Here is a 14,225-nt window from a genome sequence, read left to right on the forward strand (position 1 = left end):
GTAGATAAGTTGGCAGCGATTATGGTAGCCTAGACAGTGCAAATGTTATTTTAAACGTCAAACTTCTTTGAAATTCTAACGTTTACTTAACACTTGCACAGGCTGGGCTATCAAAACCGCTGCCAACTTAGCTTGGTCTGACTCTAGTACTTGTTCAATACTGCGTTTCTTGTTCGCAAACATGTCCTATTTTCATGCCTGGTACTAGTTAAAATTGTTGGTAAGATTTTACTTCTATCAGATATGCTGTTGGGGAGTAACGACCCCACGGACCGAGTACTCCCGAGAGTCGGTCAGGGTCTCCGTCTCCGGCGTATCCTCGTCGGTCGGAGTGGACCCCAAGGGGACCTCCAGAGAGGAGTCGCTAGAGCTAAATGCTGGGTGGAAGTGAAAACTTGCATAAGACGCGAGTTGGCACAGTGCCTGTTATCAGCCACTGGGTAGAAAACGGCGTACACCTCTCGACACCCCTGAGCCGCTCACATCGGTGTTGCTCCTGGTCGTCATCACGACGGCATTTTCAGGGGCCTATCTTGTGGGCGGCGAGTCACCGCCTGCCTCGATAACTAGTGAAAACATTGTTATGGCAGGTGTCCGGACGTCTTTGCAATAACCCAGTCTCATTGTCCATCCAAACTTCAATCCATAGAGCGTTATACTGTTCACTTTTATTACAATAGTCCCAATGCCTGCTGCGACCGGTTCATGGGTGTATATTGTTGCGCCTGTGAACGGGTTCCAGCAGGCGTTCTACATGACATTAAAGCTCTCCAAAGGGTCTCTACGTGTTGGATCTATATCCCCACGCAAGTCTATCAAAAGAGCGGGATTTATAGGCCCGTGAAATCCAAAGAGATATTAGTATTTTATGCAACAGTTGTATAAGAAGGGTCAAAAAAGGCGAGTGGCGTGAGTTACAATGTGAGACCGCCTGTTGCTACCTTTCTTTACATTGTAAATCTGTTTTTTTTTTTAATTTGTCTTCTTTGTGGTGCAATAAAGAATATTTACTTTACTTTACAATGTGAGCCGGAGCCGAAGGCGTAGGCGAACATTGTAAAGGAATACGCCACGAGAATTTTTTGACCTACTTATACAACGTTGCATACAATATTTTTCCTTAAAGTCAACAAAAATAAATATTAATTTAGGTAAACAAATTACAGCAAAAGTATATAGCCAAGACGCGCGAGCATACCTTGTTACGCGCCCGGCCCGCCCCGGGCCGCGGCCGGCCGGTCGGCGACACCTCCTCGTAACTCATGAGGCCCTGGTACTTGCTACTTGCTAAATTAATTTTTTGGACAGTTTTTTCTCAATTTTGGCCACCGTAGCCTACGGAGCTAACAAGCAACGCTAAGCGGTCTTCGTAGTCTATGGGTGTTGCTATATTACGGGTGTCACATGCGTGTTTCTGACTTATGAAGTAATTATTTTTACTATGCAACCAAATGAATATTTTGTAAGTTGGCATCAATGCACTTAGTTTAAAACTGTATTCGTTTTGGTTTTGTTAGGTTGGTAGCCATTAATCGCAGTAACGTTATAGCTTATAAAAGCACAAGAGCTTTTATGAGGAATAGACAATATAGACTTTTCTTGAAATCTTTTATGTATGTTCTTATATTCGTGTTAATGAATGCATAAATGACAGATAAAAGTAGAGGAGTAGGAAAAATAGTTATTTGTTTTACAAGGTGGCAAAGTGGTTATTTAACCGCTCGTGCTAATATTGCGAGGGTGTCAAGGCACGAGGGTTAAACAAACTTTGCCTCCGAGTGACACAACATTTTTTAACCACATCAACGTGTACTAACTATGAAATACCAAAAAAAAACAAATTAAATCAAATCCAAATGAACGTAATGAATAAAAAAATATCATTAAAAAGCATCATTTTAAAGTAAATTCTACTAGCTAACATACGGACAAAACTCAAAATTTGCATCTGATTACTTTGCCCCACATGTGAACAAAATGCAACTTTCTCATTCGTTTTTGAACAATCAAGAGGGCCTCTACCAGTTGGTGAAATAGTACATTTCGATGCTAGTGCGGAAAGTATGTCATTACTTCACGGGCACCGAGATATCCGAGATATAGATAGACTTGGGACAAGTGAAGAATTACATATACGCACGTGTATCGAACGACGAGTTTTAATACAGACAGACAGAAAAAATAAGAAAAATAACAAGTTTTTTATGCATGTTCTATATGATAGAAACAATTGTAAATATAAAACATTGTACTATTATTACCTAAGTATATATTTTCTATTATTTGCGTATGTATAGAAACAATATCGAATGTTGCCTTTGGAAACTTAAAACATGCTTGCAGTAAAAAAAAGCCTCTCCTTTGACAAGCGTTTCAGCAGCTATTCCGTTCCATTCAGACAACTTTTTAAGATCGGTTTTTCAATAATAAAAAAATAAACGTGTCATAATGATGAAGAGGTAAGTATTAAAATATAAAATATGTGTATTTTTATTATTCTTACATTAACAGTAGGTTTGCAGTTTTAAGTAATACTCGTACTTATTATTTGTATGCCTATTCAGGCAGGATGTGCTAACCAAAAATTGTTTTATTATATCATACTATTGTATCGCATTCAAAGAAATAAATAAAAGATTGATTGGTTGATTGATATTTAGCAACTTTTACTACTGGCCCAATTCGAAGTCATGAATGAGAAATTTGGCTGTTTCACACATTTGGATGGTCTGGGTGCGTAGACATGACGCCAATCATTCATGCTCCGTAGCGTATCGTAGCTATCGATCTCTATCACTCTTCCTTATTAGTGCGACAGAGACAGTTGCGTTTCGTTCGCTACGGAGCGTTAAGAGGCTGTCAACACCCAATGTCCTTGAAATTGATGTTACTTAAACAGTTTTTTTAAGAAAGACTATTTGTTTTAGTCAAGTAAGAAAAATATATGTTCATATTAATTATATTTCAAAGACCGTGGTTGTACTCGATACATGATTGAACGAAATCGGCTCGATAGAAAATAATTGCAAAGATTGGTCTTAAAATCACAATTAAACGGTTTTATGTCTTTATTGTTTTAACTTATGGGTCTGCAATTAAAATCACAATTTCAAAACATTTATATCTAAACCGTGGTTGAGTAAAATATTACACTAATAATCCATTATTTTTTTATTTAAATATTTTTCTTATTATTCCCTTGCCCAGGCCCAGTAACATGCGACAGTGCTATCTCATTTACTCCGATACAATAGACAGTGTGCGCGCTTTAGGTATTGACAGCCTCTTAACGATTCACTCACTTCACGAGGAGTTGCCGCGATTCCTCATGCATCGTGAAGAGTTTCGTTCTGATCATCATACGCAGTTCCACTCCACAAAAATATAACTTTTTTTAATGTAAATGTTTGATTTGTTACGCAGCGGCTTACGTAAGCGAATAACTCGCGAACGCGACGCGAATAGGTGGAAGTGTCCTACGTGGGCGATCTCGTTGTGAACGCAAATACCGCTGGGCCGCCGCGCCGCGTCGCATTCGCGAGTTATCCGCTCACGTAAGCCGCTGGGTTAACGTAAATACAAAATCTGAAGCCTCTAAGATTTGAGGAGTGCCCTCCTTTCCCATGGACAAAAATGAGACCTATCTGTACGTATATACTTTCAGTAAAAAAAAAATTTCACCTCACCAACTGTTGTGCTGATTGTTCAAAAACTAATGAGAAAGTTGCATTTTATCCACATGTGGGGCAACGTAATCAGGTGCTAATTTTAAGGTGTTTCCTGTTAGCTGGTAGAATTGATTTTTAAATGATGATTTTGAATGATATTTATTTATTACGCTAATTTGGATTTGTTTTCCTTGGTATTTCACAGTTAGGATTTTCCTCGCGTTGGTGTGGTGAAAAGTTTTTTCACTCGGAGGTTAAGTTTGTTTAACCCTCGTGCCTTGAAACCCATCTACATCGATTTAGGAATGACAGAGTAATGGAAAACAAACTTGAGAAAACGTACAACCGAATTGAGTACCTCCTTTAGAAAGCTTGAAGTCGATTAATTGACCGAGCGTGTTCTCCTCTCGCAGAGGTCGCAATTCTCAACCGATTCTCATGATATTTTGTGAGCAGGTTCGATGATTAAATAGATTTTTAGTGTGACAGGCGCCGCCGGCGCCCTGTATGTAAGAGCGCGTCGGGCGCGGCCTGAGTGTCGGGCTTCGTCTGGCCAATTAGTGTGACAGGTGTCGCAGGCGCCCTGTATGTAATGGCAATGTCATCATTAATGTAAAATCTTTTTCCAATCAAGCCGGAGTGAAACAAAGGTACATCATGCCAGCAGCGCTACTTTAACGTATGCCCAATATTCACGACCTACTAAGACCCTTTGCGATGCCTTGTGTTCTGACTGCTTACTTTTTGCAACCTCGCTCATCCATTTGAATATAAACTTTCTGCACTAAAGAACAAGGTCTGTTAAAGTAAAGTTTAGTGGGACCTGAGTTACAGAATGAAAGCAGCCGATTTTGCAGCACTCACCAGATGAGTTTCGCGTGCAGACACTTGCCTAACTCTAGCGATGCATATATTATATGCACATGTCATGAACCTTTTGTCTCCGTCCGTGATGAATCTCGAAGACCTTCTGGAAAATAATTAATTGAAAACATAGATCATTCCGAATCGGTTGTCTGAATAAAGTGGTCATCACGCAAAGAGAAGCTTGGACTAGACTACAACTACTATCTTCGACCGCTGTTGACGTATCTTATATCTTAGATACATAGTAAATATATGTAATAAAAAAAGGTACTTTATAATTATAACTACATATGCGACTAGTTTTTACCCTATATTACATTAAATACAAAAAAAAAATCATAAGAAATAAAAAGCAAGTAAATTGAACTTATGCTAACACAAAACAACTTAAAACTAAAAACTAAATATAAAAGATCTCCCCCAAATCACTTCCTTCCGGCATGGTCGCAAGAACGCTGGCCGCGTTACCCCTCTGCACCGCCAGACTTAGCCTCTGGGCAAAGAAAGCGCCAGCCCAATGATCGCCCGCGATGCCTATCAGCCGAACTGACACTTCTCTAACAAGAATTTTGGCGTCGGACGATTTTATAAAATGTATAGTTAATGCTATTTAGGATTTTTTTTTTCATATTTTTTAGACCCATCGTTCAAAAGTTAGAGGGTTTTTTTTATTTCGCAGCGATTATTTCCAAAAATATTTATTTTATCAAAAAATGGTTATTGGAACACCTTTCCAACGATACCCCACACCACTGCTGGGTAAAAGCGATAAAAAAAAAAAAACATTTTGTATGAGAGTTACCTTAAAAAATATATTTTACTGTTCTGTCGCCATGCACGATTTACCTATCCATGCCAAATTGCAGCTTTCTAGCACTAACGATCACGGAGCAATATCACGGACGGACAGACAGACCGACATGGCGAAACTATAAGGGTTCCTATTCGTAGTTGACTACGGTACCCTGACCACGCCGTATTTTAACTACTACTACATTAACCGGCGATAAATATTGCATATCTTCTTAAGGCCCAGCCATAGAAATGAAAAATCCAAAATTTGTCACTGGAATTTGAACCTATAGTGCACGGAATACAGTAGATTTTATTTTGTTTGAAAATTACACGAAACAAAACAAATGCAACTCTGTCCTAATTGAATATGATTTAAATTTCATCGAACTGAATAAGTCCTATAGGTAGGACCTTGGGCCTTACGAGGATATCGGAATTTCGGCTTCGTAAAGCGTTGTCTCTTTCTCTCTCGTTGTCTCCAATTGTCTATTTCTAAGCCCGATGTAAATATTTATCGCTGGGTATAATAATACTGTAGTAGATTTCCGATACAACCCACAAAAGTTTAGTTTCCATTCTGGGTTAGATTATTTGACATTTATAACTCCTCAACATTTTTCTTTTGGTTCTACGTCTGGTTATAGATCAATCGTACTTACCGATTTTCTAGCTTTTAACACAATTGGCAGTGTTTTTGGACGTCTCGCTAGGACTAATATATAATGTGACAAGGTTGTAAACCCACTGTTTAGCTGATTTTCAAACACTCTTCCTATGTTCTTGGTACCTAAATATCTATATTTTAGGTACACACACTTAACAATATTGTGACCGGGAGTAAGTATTAGTAAGCCGTTTTATCAAAATCTTTACAACATTACTGTCACTAACGATTTCTCAAAATTGTCTCTGCTACAATGCCCTACAGCCTTTTATTTTTAGCTCTTATTTTGAAATTAATGCTGATAATATAAAATGACAATTTTAAAGTAAACTTATTTGATTATTATTTGTTTTTTCGTACACGAATGCATGCAAATTTCGACCATTATAAGCCATGTTATTCGAGTGAATGCAATGAAAATGAGATGTTCGCAATAAGATGTCCTTCCAGACGCTTACTGAGATGAGGCGAATCGAGGACTCAAAGGAAATCTGTATGAAGAAACTTTTTAATTACTTACACAGAATTCTGACGGATCTCTAGGTCAAGTTACACTGGTGCTGTTAACAATTTGACACCCCCGCGCGCGTCCAACCAATGGAATGCAAGTACAGCGCGGACGCGTGCCGCCTGTGCATCCCGTGTCCATTTGGGCTGCGGACCATCGCATTGTATTATATTCCTGGCAGCTGCAATATGCCTCTCCCAAATTTAACATAAAAAAACATCTACCTGGCTTTTTTCTAATCTCTTAGTCAATAATTTGACCATTCCTTGAATTACGAAGGTAAAATAAGACTTTTGAAACTGTTTTACTTGTATCACGCGGGCCGCTCGATATTAACCGCTTTATCATCCACAGTTGATCTTATCGTAAGATAAACATTTACGTAGTGGCCTGTTTAGTGAATTTAGTTGTAAGTCTCTATCTTATTTGTGTATGAGCGAATTACTAGGCGACTGTTTATCTAGTTAATATATATTATACATGCGTGCAGCGTGCACGTGTTTAGGGGTTGCTACAAGGATCTGTACCCCTAGTGTAAATAAATTCGATTTCGAAACGTGACGTACGCGTTTGCGTTTAGTCTCATTTTGTATTGGATTTAGAAAGAGCGCGCCAAGCGGGACGTTTTGGAAACTCAAAATCCTATACAAAATGAGACTTAACGCAAACGCGTTCGTCACGTTATGATGTCGATCAAATTTACACTAGGGGTACTGATATGTATGGAAAGATCCGAGTATCCGGAGCCAGCTTCGGATAATTTCATACATTTCGGATCCAGATTGCAAACCATACGCACGCGTTAATGTCTACATATAAGTATTTAATAATTTTTTTTTGTATTGGATGTATTATCAAGCCAAATTAAATAAGTTAAAGTTAATAATTACATTCCTTCATATTTTCATAATCCTAAAACTATCATTACACTCATAATTAATTAATTAATTAATTTTGTTTATTTTATTCGGAAGATCATATCATAAGTATCATAAGCGGCGGCCGGACATCAGTCGTACAAATACGATCGAAAACACGCGCCGCTTAACACACGTGTTACCTACGATTGTAAAATAACTGTATGCACCTAAATATAGGTACCTACGCGAATTAGAAAATGTACTTATACAATGTGTCTGACCATATTCTGATTTTAATAATTTGTATTTGTATGAAAAAACTGTTCACGTTGCGTCCGATAAGAATAAGCATTATGTGACTAAATTTTGTGTATCAGGATCCGAATAGTTAAGTAGTATAGGTGTCGACTATTATGTATTTTCTGTGGTATCGTTTATGAACCTCAAAACCAAGCTCATTTTGTACAACCAAATGCTAAGCAAAGGCACACGATATGTATGTGTTGGGGTAGCGAGGGAGTGTGGAGCAGCAGCGACTGCGGCAGAGGCCGCATGTGCCCCGCGCATCTGTCCGATCTCGCGCGCGCTACATAGTACAGCTCGACTACTCGACCTACAGGCTGATCTCAAGCGCATAATATCATCCTTTTTATAATTCATTTATACTTGTGCTTTATCGTTAGTTTTAGAAAACTATGGATGAACACTCACAGCCTACATAATTTGTTACCAATTTATTAATTTAACATCGCCTAATAACCTTAAAGCCGATTGACGGCTGTAAATATACATACATGATGATGCTGTAAATTGGATTCGTTTGTAGACTTGTTTCTAGAAGTATAGAATTTTATTCATGCCATGTCTTCAATTACTCATTCGTAATTCAATTACTCAATTAGATTATGAATATATTTATATAGCTGCAATAATGTTTAATGAATTATATTAGTATTTGAAATGTTCACTTTAGATTTTACAAAATCGACGATTTATGCTTATCTATGTAAGAAAGTATATATTAAAACATATATATTAAATCGGCTATTTGGAAGTAACCATTAAACGATTGTAATGGTTACGAATTTGGGCAGAAGTAATCAAACCCATGAAGAGTGATAGTTTTCAGTTTTCCACGCGCTCACGGGTTGAGCGCCACTTGAAGGTATAATACCCAAAAGGCCATATCATCTAAGTAAGTTAACACTTTATTGTACGAAAAAAAGAATGTTGTCATGTTTAAATTAATAAAACGAAACTTTTGTAACGGTTATCAAGCTTAATAAATGATTAAAACTTTTCAATAATAAAAGGGCAAGGGGTATTACTTTATTTCCTAATTTAGGAGATATCTAGTAGGAGATACCTACTTAAACTAATGCAAAAATGACTCAACATCAAATCTTATTTTGCCATTTTCCAGAAGTTGAAATTTTGTGTTAAATCAGTTTCGTTCTAAACGTGCGATATGTTTTTAACGTATTTTTATTGTTACATTTCTTAGTAAATTAATGTGCTATATACTTCCAAACATGTCCATAAACATTTTACGTGACAGCTGCTCCATATAAAAAGTCATATAGATCATCTTTGGACGCGCGAGGTATAACTTTGCACTGACTTGAACAAAACTAAGTGAGAAAGTGTCATTTTCATCGTCATATTATCATTGAAATGTGATATTAATGATGAAAATGCTGCACTTTGACATTGTAAATGCTATGCAGAGTCAGCTTGGTCCGAAACTAAAAGGCAATCGCAAGCAGGCTGTATAATCGATATCGGCTGAGATCACGGAGGACACCTGCGCACGCACCTGCCGCCCCTGATTCGCCAAAAACGAACACTCGCGCGCCCACCTGCCGCATCGATACTCCTGTTTATCGATACGATAACCTAAACTACCCAACAAATCTATCCTTTATGTAAACACCACTTCAATCTGTATCAGCATTGCTTTAAAAAGCTGGCAAGTGCATGTCGTGGAACTCAAGTGTTCGTGTGATACGAAAAGATGGTTTAGGTAAAACGAGCAAAAGGTATTATTTTAGCGACATTTACGTTTTTAATTAAAATTCTCGAAGGCGCGTTCGGATATAAACTCTAGGAAGCACAGACGTTTCTCTTACTGACCAACGTCTTTGTACTTAATTCGAGTAAGAGAGTAGTTAGGCATGTACAAAAATCTTATATTTAATATAGTAGTTTTAAAAATAATAATTACCTATAGGTATTCTGTTAAAATGAAAGCCGCAACATATCGATATTCGCTCAGATTCCCACGTTACAGGCTTAGCCTAGTGTGGGGACCATTGTACTGCATCTCTGGTAATGCTAATATTTTGAAATAAATATATTTTAATTCAATTTAATTTAATTTACTCGGCTGCGCCCGACATGCAAATTTATCTGATGGCACGACAGTGCCCCTGCCAAGACGATAATACAATATATCGATAAACTAAATATCGGAAGGAAGTCTCTTGCGTTGCCTTGTCCGTGCTAGAAAAATCTCTTATTTTATGTTATGTGTGTCCAATTATAGACAAACTATGACTAGGAACTCGAAGTAAAATACAAGAAACAAGTTTTTTTGTAAATTGTAAACTAGTATGTATCTGTAACACTCCAAAAGGGTAGACCGTAATTCGTTGTAACCTGTATAAAATCCAAATCTTTGTCAATTAGCGCTTTCCCGGTTACCCGGGTTCGCTGGGAAATCAGATTTCAAGCTTTCAATTAATTGAGACTTTGTAATACTTGAACTAAGTCATACTTACTTCAAAGGGAGGCGACGCGTGAAGGGGCTTCACACTTCACCTTGGAGGATTTAAAAACTGGAGATGCCTTGACTGTAATTTTCTGTACAAAACAGTCTGCCGATTTTTGCGGGGGAGGGGCACGTCAATGTATGGCTATTTATACGTAACGTACAAATGAATTATCCGATAAAAATCAGTCCATACAATACATATGACCATTGGCCGAGCTTTTCGACAGAGGGATAAGCTCTTAAAGGCGTCTCCAGTTATTAAATCCCCCAAACACTTCACAGTCAACATTACCTTTTACTCATTGAGATGTAAGTAGGTACATACGTGTATTTTTAAAGGTTTTACGTAAGTAACGTAATATAGTCCGCGTGTAAGGACTCATTGGAATGTTTTGCCGTGTTTAATGCAAATTAAAAATTAAAATATTAATTGGGCTCAGAAACGCGTTTGTGGTTCCACATTGTATCAAAAAAGTTTCAGCTGTCCCCGGATTCATATAAAGAAGAGTCGGATCGATCACCTGCCCCTCCCGACGCTCGGCTATTTATCGGTGACGTACTATGTAGGTACATATTTAATCTGGTGCTTACAAACACAGATATGCACAGATGGTGCTTAATACTTATCGTCACTACGAGGCTGTCTCTTTAATACTGTGCACTGTTTTCCGCGCCCGGTACTATACACTATATACAACTCTCTAGTGAAGTCTCGCCTAAATTATCTAGTAGAGATATGGGGAAGTGCGAATAAGACTACGCTTAGCGCTTCTTACGCGTTGTGCGCGTAATAAACTTTGTTTTGTTTCACAACCAAACATACGTTGTAGTTTTTATTTAGATTTAACTTTTAAGTGCTTTGTAAGTGAGTACACACTCGCTATACTTATTTTTAATGTATTTCTGTATTAGCTAAATTTCTCTGAAGTGAAATGTATAATTTCTTTGAGAAAATAAAGTTCTATAAACCTAATACTTTCGCATCCCCTGTTATATTTTGCGATCTACTTGCAAGTCCTGCATAACTCGCATTCATTAGATCTTCTTTCCATAGAAACAATTAACGATTTAAAAACGCACCCGTGACGGAAATATGTAGTATGCCAAAAACTTACAAATAATTCGTACCGTCGTAATATCTGCAAGGATATTACGGTTCGTTTTGCGGTCTTTGAATGAAATTGGACCCGGGCACGTCCTTAAACTACGTCCAAAAGAGAGGTATGGGCATTGTGAATGTCATCTCGCTTTGTGTGGTAGGGCACAGCCAGTGGATGTCATTTCAGATCTAGAGCAGAGCCTAACTGGGGAAGTACCTCCACCTTACAGAAAATAGCAGCCAAATAACACTAGATCCTACTCATAGTGTTGTGTTCCTGCCGGTGAGTAAGGTTGCCAGAGCTCAACCAGGGGGGGGGTCGGGTTTAGGGTTGGCAACGCGCATGTAACTCCTCTGGAGTTGCAGGCGTACATAGGCTACGGAGGCTGCTTACCATCAGGCGGGCCGTATGCTTGTTTGCCACCGACGTAGTATAAAAACAAAAGAAATTTATTATTTATTCGTTCTATACAATTTTTTCGAAAAAAAATCATAACTCGACACTCTGTATGCCAAATTGTTTCAAATTCCACAGTTACTATAACAAGGCGTGGCAAAACCTGAAAAAAAACTGAAATACTTTGGTTTCTATGTCAATGAGATCGGAATTTTAGCCCACAGTGCGGCCTGTGGCTTATAAGGACATGCCATCGGAGGCGACTTTCCTGCAGCTTTTCCGCTACGTCACGGATTCCGAGGCTGCCACGGATGTGTTCATTACGTATGCGATCTAATCTCGTAAGGCCACACATCCATCGCAACATTTTCATATCCGTGACGTGAAGCTGCTGGACATGTCTTCTGAGGGCAGGCCAGGTCTCGCTACCAAATGGAGAGACGGCAGTTAATATCTAATGCCGAAATAAGTGATGGAGACCTCTCGCTGCACAATGTGGTGTCTGCTATGTTGCGCGGCGAGAGACAATGGAAAGCGGTTGCCTCCTTTTGCGAGATAGTAATCAAGAAAAAGGAGGAAGCGGAGCGAGTGCGTGAAGACGACGTGAACGCACACCCGCTACGGCGTAGGCGAAGGGGAAGAAGGAGGTTGGAATATATTAACCGCCTGCTTCCCCAGTAGAGCTACGGGGAGGGGACCCGCAATATGGCTCTACCCGTCTGGGGAGGGGTTGAAGCGTTACCAACCCCTCCTCCTTAGGCGCGAGGGTGCTAACGTTTAGCAACCGGGGGAGCACCGTGGAAGAATGCTAGCGACCCCACGATGCTCCCCGAACCGGCAGGAGGGTCTAACGCCGCAGAGGGTTTAGTGGGTAGTCTTCTCTCCCCTTTCTGATTAGAAAGGTGCGAGAGCTGTGAGTCCCACATACCCCCACTATAGGCCAACACCCCACGGCCTGGGGATGATGCGTAAAAGCATTCCCTCTGCGTCAAAAAAAAAAAAAAAACTCTCGTTCCCCAGTTCTACTGTATGGTCTCGCTACCATACAGTAGAACTGGGGGGATGATGCTCTTGTACACAAGGCCTTTTAGCCTCACGGGTACCTTGGGTCGCAGAAGACACCGGTTACTTCTCGCCATTTTGTCCAAGCATCGCTTATTCGGACTTAAACGTCGTGATCGATTTCACTAGATTCGTGTAGCACGGACCCAAGGTATTTGAATTTATTCGTTTTCTCGCGGGTACCGTCACCTATTATTATGTTATGTTTAACTTACTGGTTAATTAGATTTTGAAATATTCTGCAGTATTAATGCATTCGACTGCATCAGTATTGCAGTATGACAATACTGTATTACTACCGCAAAATCAAAATCAATGTTTCTGCCCAGATTTTTGACATTAATATCGCAGTCGCCAGTAGGCCAGTCGGCAGCAGTATTGTAGCGCGACATTACTGCCTCACTTACACACGTTCAAACGTACGCTGGCTGGACCACACTAATGTCACGGTCCTGTGTGGCCGTCTGTTATGGTTATCGCTTTTATTTTATAGTAAATTTTGCATGACTTTTGTTTACTAGTTCGATTGAGTTTATTTCCGGTAATTACGTAAAATTGTTTTCGATAAATGATTAGGAACAAATTAAATTATTTTTTAATCGACTTCAAGATTTCAAAAGGAGGAGGTTATCAATTCCGTTGTATGTTTTTTTTATGTATGTTACTTCATATTTGTGAATATTTTTTTGCGTTATTTCAAGTAGAAACACTACTAAGTATTTATAGAAATTATAAACCGAAATAAATGTCATATACGAAGATGTGGCCAAGAAGGAGGCCTTGGTCACTTGGCTGGAATCGAACTAGCGTCCCTCTGGGCCTCTGGAGCGTCCAGGTCTTGGCCACTTTTTCTTTATATATCGGTGATAAGCCTAATACTTCTACTGCCGAAGAATCTGTAATACTAACTTCGAAGCGCAAACCACCTAATTGTAGCTACTGCGGCGAAGTCAGCCACAGAAATTAAGTACGAAATGGTGTTTAGTATTGCAGAAGATAAAATCCGAACATTCAGTTATTAATTAACTATAGACATTATTAAGGCGGCCAAGGTTGTTTCTTAAATTTGAGGTTTTTATGATCTCCGTAACTTGCTCTATACTGGCTCTACATGATACAACATGGAAGGCAAGTGGGAATAGGGAAATTTGATAAATTTAGACCTCTGTGGCTCGTCCCGTATTTACAATATTTTATGTTTTGAGTAACCTAAAAATAATTTTAATATTTTAATAGGGATGTTGACATGAATCGCGAAATTTATAAAATTTTATTTTTACTGATACTGAAAATACTGAAAATCATATTTTGTAAGTATGCATAATAAATGACAGATATACAAATGTTTTTTTAAAACTGCATAAGTACCTAATTATCATCAACAAATTATATAGCGGTAGTTTAACAATAACAACATATTAATACAACAAAGTAACTAAGAAAGATGTTGCAGTCATTTTATTTATAAAAGTTTCCGTGTACACCAGTTTCTTTCAAGTTATTAACCGCAAGTCATTTGGTTCCTCTTTACT

Source organism: Cydia pomonella, chromosome 1 (assembly GCF_033807575.1).
Source record: "Cydia pomonella isolate Wapato2018A chromosome 1, ilCydPomo1, whole genome shotgun sequence".
Classification (NCBI taxonomy): Eukaryota; Metazoa; Arthropoda; class Insecta; order Lepidoptera; family Tortricidae; genus Cydia; species Cydia pomonella.